Here is a 15,565-nt window from a genome sequence, read left to right as displayed (position 1 = left end):
GCCACCCAACGTGGTTCAGCTTCTTCACTCCAACAACTGACCCGGAGCCCTTCCGGGCTCCCACCTATATCCTCTTTACCACGTGATCCTGACTCCTCCCCTTCCGGACCTTCAAATCCAGCCTTCCCATAGCGCCCTGCTGGTTTCTACCCCCATTCACCTCGCTTCCGATTGTACCCGAGGTGAACGGCGGGCCCTCCCATATGCCCCCATACTGGGCTCCGCCCCCCAATACCCCGGGCTGTATGAATGGCCCAGAGCCCAGCAGCGAACCCCGTTTACGCTCGCATTACAATAGTATAGTGACTGACTCAGAGACACTAAGAGTAGGAGGCACTCTATTTATTAACAGCCTTAACAGTTCACACTTAGTAACTACAGTTCCCAGTCAGGACAGCTGGCATACTGCCTGACTGACGACGCCGAGATGGTGAAGACAGAGATGGCAATAAAGATTGCAGCAGCACGACGGGATCCCACTCCAAACGACAGCCCTGAGCTCTCAGCGTGGCCTCGCTCAGCCCCGGCCACGCCCCCTCTCTAGAACCTACCAGCGGGTTGCCGGGCTTCTCCCACGTGCCCCTTCTATAACCTTCCCCCTACATCACTCTCTCTGGTCTATCATGTGACCTGCTGTCAGTCAGGGCTGCTGTAAGTGCAGATCCCCTTCCCTGCCAGCAGCAAGCGCTATGCTGCTAAGTGACCGATTCTATGTCCCTACAATTTATTACTGCTAACCCTACTCCCTCCCTTTGTTGCTGCTAATCCTGCATGCTGCATAATGCATGGGCATAATATGACTTTGAAACCCCCCGCCCACCTCCTACGCATTCCACAAGTAGTGACTAATCCCATATCTGCATTTCCCATAAATATGCTAAACTCCGCTTGATATGCAAATTCCTTTGTCAAGGCGCTCTTCCCCCTCCAACCCAGCTTAAATATACGCTGCCAAGCCTGGTGGTGTTCATTCAGATGCTGTCTTTCCGACAGACCTGTTCTTCACCTGAGGACGGCTGCTTGCGTTGTGGCCGAAACGTCGTGAGAATTATTTTATTATGTTTAAATTTTATTATTTTATTATTTCCCTTCTACGTGACTTTACCGAAAGAACCAAGAAGGTAAACCCCACAGTTTGTCAGTTAAAAGCATCACAAGCGTGTGTACACACACAGACAGACGGACAGACAGACAGACAAAAAATACATTTATAGGTATAATGACCGAGGCAACAGACCACTTACCTGACATAATTGATAGTTAGGAAGTCAATCAAGGCCTCTAAGTCGTGTAAGGGAGTGCGACGGTTGACAATCGTTGGAGGAGGAGGCCGAAGATTGATTGCAGTAAATGGGGTCAGGGAAGCTTTCATAAAGGGGGCTCGGAAAGATATAAAAGAGGACAGCAAGTCCGGGCCCATTGGTTTCACCCCTCTCCTGCTGTCCACCGTCGAAAGCAACAGGCGTGGCCCCAACCACCTCACTCCCATATTCTTATTCTTAAGTTTTTTCGGTAAAGTCACGTAGGTAAAAAATGTAAATTAATAAAAGGCAACACAAGCTTCCGTCTTCAGGTGGAACCGTCACAGCACGATTGCTGTATCAAGTGAGAGAAATTTCTTTGAGGAACGAAGCACACAGGAGGCTGTGACAATCCAGTGGCACGCAAGCCACGTTAGAGGTGGTGGCCATTGATCAACTGGCGACACTCAGATGGGCCATATGCATTCGAAGAAATCTGATCAATGTCTCCTGCGATTCACATTACTTCTCGCAGCTTGACTGCATTCTTCATCGACGCACGAGCTGAGTGATACACCGCCAAGAGTCGTTCTTGCCTCGCTCATTCTCCTCCCTTCTCGTCCCGAACACACCATGACGCACGCATGGACTGGTACCAGGCAGGCTGCTGACGAGGCCTCAGGCACGGACTGCAGGCAATCGGCGGTATTCGCTTCAGGGTTTGGACAATCTCACTCGACAGATGAATGCCTTCCCACCCTCGCCCCTCTGCCTGGCCGCATGGAGACTGAAGGCCCTCATCGCAGCGGAAGGACAGGGACTTAATCAACGCAAGCTCATGACTCGTGCTTACTGGGAATTTTTTTGTTCACGGGTAACAGTTCCAATTCTCAATCCCTATTGCAAATGGGTTTCAATGGGATCCCCATGCCTGAGTAGCTGTATATATAATTGTATTCATTAATGTGTTGTGAGTTTACGTGGATTTGAGACGTAAATTTAACTCCCGTTATTATGTAGCCGATGTTTGGTAAAGCAGTACCGCATTGCTATACTTTTCATTTACATATGTAATAAGACTCTTTGAGACGACTTCTGGAATCCGTCTTTTATTCACTTTGGTTTACATCTACTTCACGCTGCTGATAGACAACGTGAAGGGACAGAAAGACCAAGAGAGACGCACTGCTACGTGGCAACTCGGAGCCCCGCTCTCGCGTGGCTCCTTCCTCCATTGGTTCCCGTTCTGACCCCGTGTCGTTCCTCTCTACCCCTATTTAATCCCCGGGTCACGTGGTACGCTTCAGCCAATCCTCGTTAGCCTGCATCGAATCTTCCAGGCTCCCTCGTCAGCTCCCGGGACCACGCCCCTGACTCATCTCCCCATTGGCTGAGGCCAAAGCCAGCAGAACCAATCTCCATAGCTGTCACCCTTCCATCACGTCAGGGCCATGCCCTCAGGCTTCCCCCCATTGGCTGTAAACCAGGACCGGCAGAGCCAATCACCATGACAAGGTGTGATACGTCAGTGAGCCGGATATATACTCATATTACACATAGGCCCAACTACGTGCCCCACGGGAGGTGCATTTGAATCAAAACTTGCCAGCTCTCCGATTGAGTTTCGAACCCCGTGCACACGAGGGGGTGGGTTGCCAGCACCACCCCCGGTCGCCTTTGTATTTCCAGTGGCGATGTTTACACACCACACCAGGTACTCATTTGAATCTGAGTTGACGTAGGGGAGGTTCAGGATTGGTTCAGATATGTGTCACTGGTGCTGACCGAGATGTTATCTCTGTCGCCTGGTATGCAGGAGGCGGTGGGTACGATCCCGACCCTGACTCCTGTATGTGTTGGCCATGAGCGGGAATCGAACGACCGTCACCGGGTTCGTAGCTCAGCACAATAATCGCTACACTATCACTCCCCACATAAACACAACAACCGCCATTCGCCACTAAGTGTCGTTGACGTCACCACAACGCTTGTGCCAGGCTATGTGCACCTTGAGACCAGGTGAAGTGTCGAACGCCAGCTGACAGGAGGTCACGGGGCAAACTCAGATGCCACAGGTCGACTGACTGAGATGACTGGCTGATACACTACCTATGCCCCCTACTGTGCCAACTTTCTGTGCTTTAGCCATCCGGCGCTCCGCTCGTTGTTGTGAACGTCGCTCTTCCGCTCTCCGTTGTTGTTGGAGAGCGAATGCTTCCAACTGCCCAGTAGCGTCCTTCACGAGCCTCCTCCACAGAAGCTGATCTTGACACCGCTGGTACCAGTCATCAGCAAGTCCACTCGGCTCCACATCCTCTTGTACCACATCACTCCGTCTTTTCTCTAGCCTGTGCCACGTCCGGCCAAAACAACCCCTACCTCCTCGTGGTGCCGGACAGGCAATGCTGTCATGGGCAGTGCTGTGGGGGGAGAACCAATTCCAATTGGCCTTTCCCCTCATGGCGTTTGTGACCACCACAGTGGCCAAATGGTGGCTCTGGACGAGTGCGAGGGGCTGGTAACATTCAATTAAATACCACTAAACCACGATGGAAATGTTTTATGAATACGCTTGTGCCGGAGGCCCCGGGGGGACAGGCGTCTATGACGTCTCCTGGCCAACCCCCATTTGGCAGAGCCAGGAAACTAAATATTTACCCTCGGGGCTCCTCCAGAAACAACAAAAAAACCACTGAGTGTGACCACGTGGAATTTTCGAATGCTCACTGCAGAGGAGAGGCTGCCACTCCTCTGTTGGGAGCTGGACTGGTACCGCCTGGATTTCTGTGGTATTCAGGAGGTCCGATTGACTGGCTCTGACTCCTGCCACCATGAGGGTTGGACAGTCCTCTACTCGGGGCATGAGACTGCCAAACAACAGAGAATGGTTCTTCTTCTGAACAAAATAATGAAGGGGGTGTGGGAGCGTGGCGGTGAGGTGTTGGGAGCTGTAAACCCCAGGCTACTTTGGGCTCGCCTTCCAAGCAACCGGAGGCGAGGAGTGGTGGTCATGGTTACTTATGCCCCCACTGAAGACAAACGTCCCCGAAGGGATGCAGGCAAGGCCGATGAGTCAGATGCCTTCGATGACCTCCTTTCACAGGTGCTAGCTAAAGTGGCCCCTCGGGATAGAGTCATCTTGTTGGGTGTCTTTGGGTACACGGTCTAGACCTCCCCAGATACCCTGGCTGACAGAGGAGGTGTTCAAGCTGGCTGAGAAAAATCGATATGCCTACTCTCATCAGCTCCAGCATCGTAGCCGATGAGAGAATGAGGAGGCTTACTGCAGCCTTCGCTTGGAGGTTCGGAGAGCCATGTGGCACTGCAAGGATGGGTGGTGGTCGCGGGTTGCTGAGGAGATGGAGTCTGCCTCAATGGGCCACGATCACAAATGGCTTTTTAATTCCATCAAAAAAGTAACCTGCAGCGCCACACCTATTCCCATCATTAGGAGAAAGAACGGTGTTCCAATCTCCGACCCCCAAAAACAGGTTTTCAGATTTGCTGAGCATTTCTGTGAGGTCCTAGGGGAGGGGACATCCCTCAGCCTGGATAACAATGTGGGACAACGTGGGGATGACCCTGCCGAGGCTGCGGTGCCTCAATTATTGGAGGAAGAAGTCACCCCCTGTGAGTGGCTGGCTGAGGTGCCATCTGTTGAGGAAGTACTGAATGCGATCCAGAGTCCGAAACCAGGAAAGGCACCAGGCAGAGATGAATTCCGAAGCGAAACAATGAGGGAGGGTGGCGTTTGTGCACAGACTGCCCTAAATGAAAGCATAACAACAGTCTGGACCACTGGACGGGTTTCGCAGGATTGGAAGGATGCCCTGGTGGTCCACCTCTTTAAGAAGGGGGACCGCAAAAAACTATAACAACTACAGGTACATCTCACTCCTCAGTGTGCAGGGAAATGTCCTGGCAAGGATTATTGAACATCGCCTTGCTAGGCACGCTGAGAAGAGGCTTGCGGAGCCCCAATGCGGTTTCTGGAAAGGGTGGTCCTGCACAGATGCCATATTTTCTGTCCGTCTGCTACAGCAGAGGTGTACGGAATTCCAACAAGACCTACATCTCTGTTTATTGACCTGGTCAAGGCCGATGATACCATCAGTAGGCCTGGGCTCTGGGTTGTTTTTCGTGCTTTCGGTGTCCCTGACCCTCTGCTCACGATCATTAAGGACCTTCATGATGGTGAGCGGGCCCAGGTAAAACTACGTGGCCTGGAGTCGGAGCCATTTCCTTTACACCTTGGGGTGCGACAGGGATATCATTTAGCTCCCACATTATTTAAAATCTATTTCGACCACGTAGTTCGTGAAGCCTTCAATAGCTGTACCAGAGGAATTCCCATTCGGTACAGATACAATAGGAATCTAATCGATGCCCGGGTGCAGTCAAGGAATGTCTCCCTATTGCTCAACCATGTTACGTATGCCGATGATCTGATAATTGCTGCTCACTCAGTGGAGGAGTTGGAAGCGCTGCTACTGAACCTGGAGCCCCACCAAAACTAAGCACTTACCTCGGTATTTTGTACCATCGGACACTCCGCCTCCACAACTCCCAATTGGTGATAGGGCAGTTGTGGAGAGAATGGAGAGTTTCCCATACATGGGCAGTGTGCTCATGACCAGCTCCGGTTTAATAGCAGAGGTATCACTCCGAATCAGTCGAGCGGCAATATATTTTCATCGGTTGTGTAATGCTGTGTGCAAGCTACCTGGTCTGTCTCTCCGCACGAAGCTTCAGGTCTTCTCGGCCACAGTCATTCCTTCCCTTCTCTACACTTGCGAAACGTGGACCCCCCTAATGGAACATCTTCACCGTTTAGAAACATTTAGGCTGGCCTGCCTACGATCCATCCTGGGTTTAACCAGGCTGGATTGTATGAGGAGCTCACAAATCCCTGAAAGATCTGGGCACAGTGCCATTGGTGAGCTCCTCTGGCAGGCAAGGCTGCGTTGGCTGGGCCATGTAGCCCGTATGCCCAGCCACCGCATGCCTAAACAGCTTTTGTTCAGCCGGATCGAGGGGGCTAAATGGGCGTGGCAACATAAACACAAAATCAAAAAAGATCCCCCGTATAGCTCAATGGGCTTTAAGCGGTAAAATTTTAAAGTGATAATGATATCGGAGAGTAAATTACTTCATCCGTTGATGAAATTGGCTGAGAATTTTACATTCCCATCCAATTTAGAAAAAGTCAAAGTGATTTCCTCTTTTAAAAAAAGCATCGATTCAATGGTGATCATCTTCCGTTTACAGCCCTGTGGAGCCAGGATCGGAAATTCGATCATTTTTTGGCAGGGGCGATTCTGTCCACGAGACAGGCGTGAGCAACTCCCTACAACGTAGTACTGATTTTTATCAACCCTTGGACGGATGATGGTCTGAGTCAACCCACAACCAGGATTTGAACGTTCCGAATGCAAGCCGCTCGCTGTGCCGAGGAAACCACCCGGCCGAAAAATCTACAATCCTCCGTATATTTAGAGCTGCGATACTAGAACGCGCAGAGTTTACCATTGGCGAGCACGCATTAATCATGAATAACACTGGTCAACACACTTTTTCCGGCATAAGGTATTCCAACGGTTTAAGGTAATTTTGGGGTGCTGATTCCAAATCTGGCATCAGTTTTTGTCTATCACATCAGGTTTTTGAGAAATCAAATATTGCATTTTCAATAAAAACTGCAGAAGAAAAATATTAAATAAAATGATATTATAAACACACTATCCTAAAAATACAGCACCACATTTTAACACTAAAGCAGTCACTGACTCGCAACAACTTGCAATCATAAGCGACAGAGTTAATTTCGGGTCAAATCAATGAAAATGGGGTATGCCGATAGCTTGAAAATGATGTGATAGAGCAAATCTGAGATCAGATTTGGAATCAGCACCCTGAAATTAGTCTAGAACAGCTACAAAAGTCCAGGCCAGAAAAAAATGTTTTTTTTGTTGACCAGTGTAATCCATTTCCATTTCGTCCTGTGAGGGTTTGGGCGCGTTGTTAAAAGGCGTAGATCACAGTCAGCTGCAGGCACACCACGACGATTTGATGGGGCTCCGGGGTTTGCCGTCTCGTGTTGTCGCAACTTCACATGGCACTCGAGGAATGTCAAACACCGACTCGCTATACCATCTCATCCTCCTCCTGTGTTGCTGAGGCTTCCTGCTTGACATGATGCAGCTCCATCTTATCTCTAATCGTCCCTGCCGCAGTTTTAAACGTGAAGACTTGCGACTCTCGGTCTCTGTGTCTCGCACCACGTGATATTGTGACTTCTATCAACGATTCACTCGGCCGAATTATTTCAATAGCCAGATGCACAAACCGAACCGACAAAGCCCCCCCTCCCGTATACCCTTCAGTTTTCGGTTTCATTTATTTGGTATAGCCCTGTGAGCCATTCGGCTCTTGAATCGGGTGCAACCGCAACAAATAAAAAACAAAAACACGAACAAGAAAACATCTTAAAGTGAATATGCGCAAACATAAAAATCCAAGAAAAAACTGCAAAGTCTTCCAGAAGAAATAAATCACCGTACATGGTGGTGGTAACGGTCTCGGTGGCCAACACCACGCCCGGCCGCCTTTGTCTCCCCAGTGGCAATTACTCATTTGAGGCTAAGTTGACCTAGGGGAGGCCGAGGGGCAGTTCAGAACATTTGTCACCGATGTTGGCCGTGAGCGGGAATCGAGCTCGGCGCTAACCGCTGCACTAACACTCCTCACATGTACACAATACAGACAAAGATTCCCCGTATAGCCTTAACAGACTGTAGGGGAAAGTGCTGTTAGCAAGCACCTATAAAGGCCGGCACGGTGCACGAGGGGGTGGGTGGCCAACACCACGCCCGTCCGCCTTTGTCTCCCTATTGGCGATGTTTATACACCGCAGCAGGTACTCATTTGAGGCTGAGTCGACCTAGGGGAGGCTCGGGACCGGTTCTGATAATCGTCACTGACTCACTGGTGCTGGCCGTGAGCGGGAATCGAACCCGTGTCGCCGGGTTCATAGCGCAGCGCGTTAACCGCTACACTATTGCTCTCCCCATTAAATACAGACACACACACATACTCTTTAGCACTTGCAATCCATACTCACAAAGAACGAATGGAAAGCCGAACTGGATGTCAGCTCATACCAAGCAGTGGGACTGGCCAGGGCTGCTGTGCAAATTTACAAAGATAGCTGGAGGCATCAACAACAGTCAGTAACATGAGAAGCCACTGGACTCTATAGTTGCTCAATGTTAATACAGCGTGCATATTGAACAAGAACCCAATACAGTAGTTTATGTGCTCACAGTGTATTGTTTACACATAGCTGATTCAATATTGCTACCCAGATATCAAATATCTCTGACAATAGTGGGTCACTATAACATTTTTTGTCACTATTAACCACTAAGACAACTGTTTGGGGCGCTGCAGTGACGAGATGTTAACTACATCGCCTGGTATACATGAAGGTGACTCTGACGTCTGTATATTGGCTTGGAATTTTCTCCAGGTCCTCCGTTTTTTCCCTTTACATTTAATAGAATTCATTTCCACTCAATAAACAACTTCGTTGAACAATCATTTGTAGCCAGGTCGCTTCTGAAATAGAGCTATACAGCTCAGTGGGCCTTACATCCCACTGGGATTTTTGCACACAGCGTTGGTGTACGGTGTTTTGTCTGCAATATTTTGCTGTCTTTTCTTGGATTTTCTGTTTGCACTCAGTCACATATTCACTTTAAGATGTTTTTTGTTCATGTTTTTGTCTTTTGTTTGTTGCGGTGGCACCCGATTCAAGAGCCGAATGGCTCACAGGGCTACACCTAATAAATTAACTTGAACTTGAACTTATCCGGTCAAAGAATAATAACAAATATTCATAATCAAAGTTTTTGGGTGAGATCGCTTTATTTATAAATGTGTCGTAACCCTCCACCACCCGACACGGCCAATCAGCAAAAAAAGTGTCACGTTGACAAAAGACAAAAATAGTGATAGGTTTTTACCCTTTCAACGGGTACACAAACTGACACCTTTATACAAGGCATCATGTTTGCAATAACCACAACACAAGCAGTCAAAATGCAAACAAAAAGAAAACAACTCTGATGATGATAATGATATGCACTGTCCTTGAAGTTGATTGGTCCACACCCGAAACAGCTTTTATTAGAGCCTAGTCTCCATTGGTGAGTTTTTGTACCAGTTTAAAGGGTAAAAACCTACTGCTATATTTTGCCACTGGTAAAGGAGGTCTCATAGTGTAAAAGACAAATAGTTCACTGCTTTAGCCCGCCGGTGTGTTGAAGCGTGAAACCACGACATTTACAACAACAAAAAATTGTCTCCCCAGTGGCAAAAATTGTAAATGTTGTGGTTTCACGCTTCAACACACCGGCGGGCTAAAGCCGTGAACTATTTGTCTTTTGTCAACGTGACACTTTTTTTGCTGATTGGCCGTGTCGGATGGTGGAGGGTTACGACACATTTATAAATAACGCGATCTAACCCAAAGAATACGGCTGGAGTGAGTTTGTCCGAATTGCTTACAGAACCACCTGCAGATCTGCCAAATCATTCATTGAGTCTTGCAGATTGTTCTATGCTCTGCTCTTCAATGAGTCGGCTCGTGACCCCCATGCTTTGTGGTGCATCGTGAACGGTCTGCTACACTCAAACCACACATTAACTCGTCAATCTGGTGTGTGCACAGTACTTGCAGGGGTCCACTTTCTGCCCCGCCCCCTCTCTCCCCCCACCTCCTCTCTCCCCCCCTACTACGGAGGCCTACTATACACTACACTATACACTACACTATACACTACACTATACACTACACTATACAATAAACTATACACTACACTATACACTGCACTATACACTACACTATACACTACACTATACACTACTATACACTACACTGTACACTACACTATACACTATACACTACACTATACACTACACACTACACTACACTATACACTACACTATACACTACACTACACACTACACTATACACTACACTATACACTACACACTATACACTACACTATACACTACACTACACACTACACTATACACTACACTATACACTACACTACACACTATACACTACACTATACACCACATTATACACTACAATATACACTACTATATAACCTCGTGCCACGGCAGATCTTTCGCCTACTTCAACAGTTAGTTCTTGTTGTGGTTGTCCCACCTGATGACGATTGCTTGTGTTGCGATCTAAACGTCGTGATCCGTTATTATTTTTCTACCAACGTGATTTTACCAAAAGAAGTAAAGAGTATGGATTCCTGCAGTAACGAAAGCTTCAAATCACGATTGACTTGGAATGTTTTTGGCAATAAAATAGTGACGATCAAGATGGCAGTTACTAACTTGAAGGCAACGCGTTCTCCCTTTCTGACATCTGAGTTTGATCAACCTGGAAACAATGCAAAAGTCGAGACCCTGCCACAAACCTTGGTGGCCCAGGTGTCGATGTTCATCACATGGCTGCCAAATAAAATATTGCCGCTCGACTACATCCACACGTCGACTCTAAAATAATGCTTGGAAGGGCTTCAGCCGCTCATTATCCACCTGGCAAATCAAATATTCAGTGGGGACTTTCCAAGGCCAGTTCAAAATTGCACAGGTAACACTGCTCCGGAAAAATGTTAGCTTGAGCCATAGTGACCCTGCAAAAAATCTCAAACCTGGGTATGATTTCAAAGGTCACGAAGCGCCTTTTTAACTAAAGCAGTTACTTCTCCGCGTCGCTGCGCTGGACAGATTCAATGCATTCCAGTCGGTTTGCCAGAAGTCCAACAGCCATGGGATGGCTCGACTAAAGGTCACCGATGACCTCTTCAAGATCGTGGATGACTGCTGTGCCACACCTTTGGTTGGGCTCGATCTCTCAGCGGCATTCGACACCATCGACCATGAGATTCTCATCGGGCAGCCACGGCCAATCACAGTTCAAGTTCATTTATTAGGTATAGCCCTGTGAGCCATTCGGCTCTTGAATAGGGTGCAACCGCAACAAACAAAAAACAAAAACATGAACAAAATGTTTTTTTTAAGTGAATATGTGACTGAGTGCAAACAGAAAATCCAAGAAAAGACAGCAAAATATTGCAGAAAAAATCACCGTACACCAACGCTGTGTGCAAAAATCCCAGTGGGATGCAAGTCAAACAACCAACAACAATCACAAGACAACTTAGATTAAAGCCATCAGTCTAACTCTGTACTACAACAAACAAACATGGCTAAACCAATACACTTTTCGAAATCACCAAAATAAAGCCATGACACCAATGAAACAGTGAACATAGGAACTGTGACGGAATTTTCACAATAAATGGCATAAACAACATGTACTACCAAAACCCTGTGACCCAAGCTGAGTCACAAACAGTCATCGCCTATGCCACGCCCAGTTTGCATACTAAAGTGTTCCGTCCTCAGGCCCTTCCTTTTGTCAACATACGTCTCTCCGATCGCCGATGTCATCTCATCGTATGACATCAAGTTTGCATCAATATGCTGATGATACACAATTGTACTCCGCAGTGAAGTCATAGTGAGATATGGAGAGCCTCGGTAACCTTGAATATTGCACACGAGTGGTGTAAATGTGGTTTGCATTGAACGAGATGCTACTTAATCCAGAAAAATCAGAGGTTCTGTTGGTTGGCAGCCATGCTGAGGCGAAAACATTTGTGGGAGGATCAGGTGTGGTGGTTCTAGACTCCACGATTTAGTTGTCTGCTCATCTAAATATCCTCGGCACCATACTCGATCTGAATATATCATTTGATCACCACGCGCAAAATATAGTCAGGTCCTGCAATTTTAATATGAGGGCTCTACGAAATATTTAACCAATTTTGAGTCGTGACATAGCCAACACGATGATATGTACCATAGTATCAACAAGACTCGATTAATGCAACTGACAACTCTACCAGACGTCTGGCAAAAAAAAGTACAAAGCAGCAGTGTGTACACAATTACTTAGCACAGGTGATGGGTACTGCACGATCCGACCATGTCCATCCAGTCCTCACTGAGTTGCATTGGTTTCCAGTTGCTGAACGAATACATCATAAAGTTGCACTCATTACACACACAGTGCTTGCCACAAATTAACCAAAATGCCTTGCTGATCTCGTCATGCAGCATAAGCCATCATGCATAACTCCAATCATCCTAACAGTGTCTTTTGGCTAACCACAAAACAAAAGATGGTCACTGCATCGCGTGTTATCAGATACGCTTTTGCAGCTGTCTGGAACGCTCTTCTTTCAAAGATTTGGAAGCCACTGGAGCTATGCAATTTTAAATATAGATTGAAAATTCATTTCTTTAGAACTGTTTTTGTGTTTGGTTTGTTGTCCTTCCTATGCACCTCCCATTAGCATGGTTCGCAATGTACAGTGTGAAAAAAGTTCTACATGCATACACATATGTAACTTCCGTCATCAGGTGGGACCGTCACAGCCAGATTTGCTGTATCAAGTGAGACAGAGATTCCAAGATGCAAGTTCTTAAATACAAGGTAAGGGGGAGGAGAAGGGGAGGAGCTTATCAGAATGTGGTAGCCAATGAATGGAACGTATCGGGAGGGGGGCGGGGCTAAAAGAGAGCACGAGGTGTAACTGCTCCTCCCCCTCTCCTCCCCCTTACCTTGTATTTAAGAACTTGCATCTTGGAATCCCTGCCTCACTTGATGCAGCAAATCTGGCTGTGACGGTCCCACCTGATGACGGAGACTCGTGTTGCCTCCGAAACGTCGTGATTTTTATTATTTTATTTTTATTAATTTTAATTTCATTTTTTACCTACGTGACTTTACCGAAAAAACTAAGAGTATGGATCCTTGCAGTCATGAAAGCTTCAAATCTAGAATATGTAACTTCGCCTAAATGTTGCGATATATAAACAGTAAGAGAAGATTGACAATAATGTATATTTTGAAGACAAAATGTGTAACACAAATTAATTAAAAGAAACTTCACAACTGTAAAAATCGGTAACGTGTTGTTTACACTCCGATACTTGTGTATTCTATAATCTAACCTATATAATTCATTTTTTGTCCGTCCGTCCGTCCATCCGTCTGCGTACGCTCCCTACCGGGGGATTTAGCTCTCGGACCGTGGTGTTCGGCGAGATTAAATTTTGCAGGTGGGCACGCCCCCGGCCCCGCGGTAAACTTAGGCATTTCCGATTTTTCGTCTCTAAACTTTAAATCGGACCGATTATCGATTTAGTGCAATTTATCTTTATTTATTTATTTAACGCTTTATTTATTTATTTACTCTTGCCGGCCGGCGCGGACCACGGCGGTTGCCCCTGGCAACGGATAGCAACGCGTTCGCTGCGGGGTGGACGCCATTTTGAATTACCGTTAAAAATATGTGCACGCATTAACACGCGACTCTGAGGTAAATTCATCAAAGTTTCACGTCCTCTTCACTCCCCCCCCCCACCCCAATGTGTGCAATTACTATTATAGGGTCGGTAGATAATAAAAATATAGCGATTAGACAGTATTATTGTAGCGCGGGGGGGGGGGGGTTAACGGCCCCAGCACCCAGCCTCAGCCGGGTGGGCAATCTAGGCGAGGCCGGAGGCTCTGCACGGTACTAGGCCTCGACACGCAACTCTGTCAGGCGACGAATTTGTGGTATAAACTCGATATACCCAGCGTTGCCCGGGGGGAAAATACATTTAAATCTTCTGAAAACTTTAAAACATAACATTCCAATGAAAATACAACTGTGTAATTAAAACTCTAAACCCGACCGCGCCAAGAATCGATTCTCTGAATCGCGAAAATGAATCGACGGTTGTAGATTCATTTAGAATCGCCTTATTTCCGTTTAATATAAGTTGGTTATAGAGTTGATATAAACTGCTACGAATGGAAAATATCCGGCGTTGACCGGGGCTAAAATATAATTAAAAACTCCTGAAAACTTTAAAACATAACATACAAATGCAAATAAAACTCTGTAATTAAAAATGGAAACCTCCTATGCGCCAGGAATCGATTCTTTGAATCGCGCAAAGGAATCATCGAAGGTTGTAGATTCCTTTAGAATCGCCCTTAACATGTGGTGAGGGAGAGTGGTGAGTGAGGGAGAGTGGTGAGTGAGGGAGAGTGGTGAGCGAGGGAGAGTGGTGAGCGAGGGAGAGTGGTGAGCGAGGGAGAGTGGTGAGCGAGGGAGAGTGGTGAGCGAGGGAGAGTGGTGAGCGAGGGAGAGTGGTGAGCGAGGGAGAGTGGTGAGCGAGGGAGAGTGGTGAGCGAGGGAGAGTGGTGAGCGAGGGAGAGTGGTGAGCGAGGGAGAGAGTGAGTGGTGAGGGTGAGTGGTGAGTGGTGAGGGTGAGTGGTGAGTGGTGAGTGGTGAGGGTGAGTGGTGAGGGTGAGGTTGAGTGGTGAGGGTGAGTGGTGAGGGTGAGTGGTGATTGGTGAGGGTGAGGTTGAGTGGGTAGGGTGAGTGGCGGTTGTTAGTGGTGATTAGTGAGGGGTGAGTGGTGAGGGTGAGCGTGAGTGGTGAGGGTGAGGTTGAGTGGTGAGCAGTGAAGGTGAGTGGTGATTGGTGAGGGTGTAATTGGTGAGAATGAGTGGTGAGGGTGAGTAGTGAGGGTGAGTGGTTGTTGTAAGGGTGAGTGTTGTTGTGAGGGTGAGTGGTGAGGGTGAGTGGTAAGAGTGAGTGGTGAGGGTGAGTGACGGTTGTGAGAGGTGATTAGTGAGTGGTGAGGGTGAGTGGTGAGGGTTAGTGGTGAGCATGAGTGGTGAGGGTGAGTGTTGAGCGTGAGTGGTGAGGGTGAATGGTGATTGTTGAGGGTGTGATTGGTGAGGATGAGTGGTGAGGGTGAGTGGTGAGGGTGAGTGGTGAGTGGTGAGGGTGAGTGGCGGTTGTGAGTGGTGATTAGTGAGGGGTGAGTGGTGAGGGTGAGCGTGAGTGGTTAGGGTGAGTGGTGAGTGGTGAGGGTGAGCAGTGAGGGTGAGTGGTGATTGGTGAGGGTGTGATTGGTGAGGATGAGTGGTGAGTGGTTAGGGTGAGTAGTGAGGGTGAGTGGTGAGCGTGAGTGGTGAGTGGTGAGGGAGAGTGGTGAGGGAGAGTGGTGAGGGAGAGTGGTGAGGGAGAGTAGTGAGTGGTGAGGGTGAGTGGTAAGTGGTGAGGGTGAGTGGTGATTGGTGAGGGAGAGTGGTGAGGGAGAGTGGTGAGGGAGAGTGGTGAGGGAGAGTGGTGAGGGAGAGTGGTGAGGGAGAGTGGTGAGGG

The 15,565-nt window shown here is 47.8% G+C and overlaps 1 pseudogene; it reads right to left on the bottom strand.

The window, feature by feature from the left end:
- Nucleotides 1–1,702: 1,702 nt before the first annotated feature.
- LOC144738451 (5.8S ribosomal RNA) lies at nt 1,703–1,829 on the bottom strand (annotated as a pseudogene).
- Nucleotides 1,830–15,565: the final 13,736 nt, after the last annotated feature.

Source organism: Lampetra planeri, chromosome 82 (assembly GCF_965212315.1).
Source record: "Lampetra planeri chromosome 82, kcLamPlan1.2.h2, whole genome shotgun sequence".
Lineage (NCBI taxonomy): Eukaryota > Metazoa > Chordata > Hyperoartia > Petromyzontiformes > Petromyzontidae > Lampetra > Lampetra planeri.
This window is presented reverse-complemented; position numbering and strand designations above follow the sequence as displayed.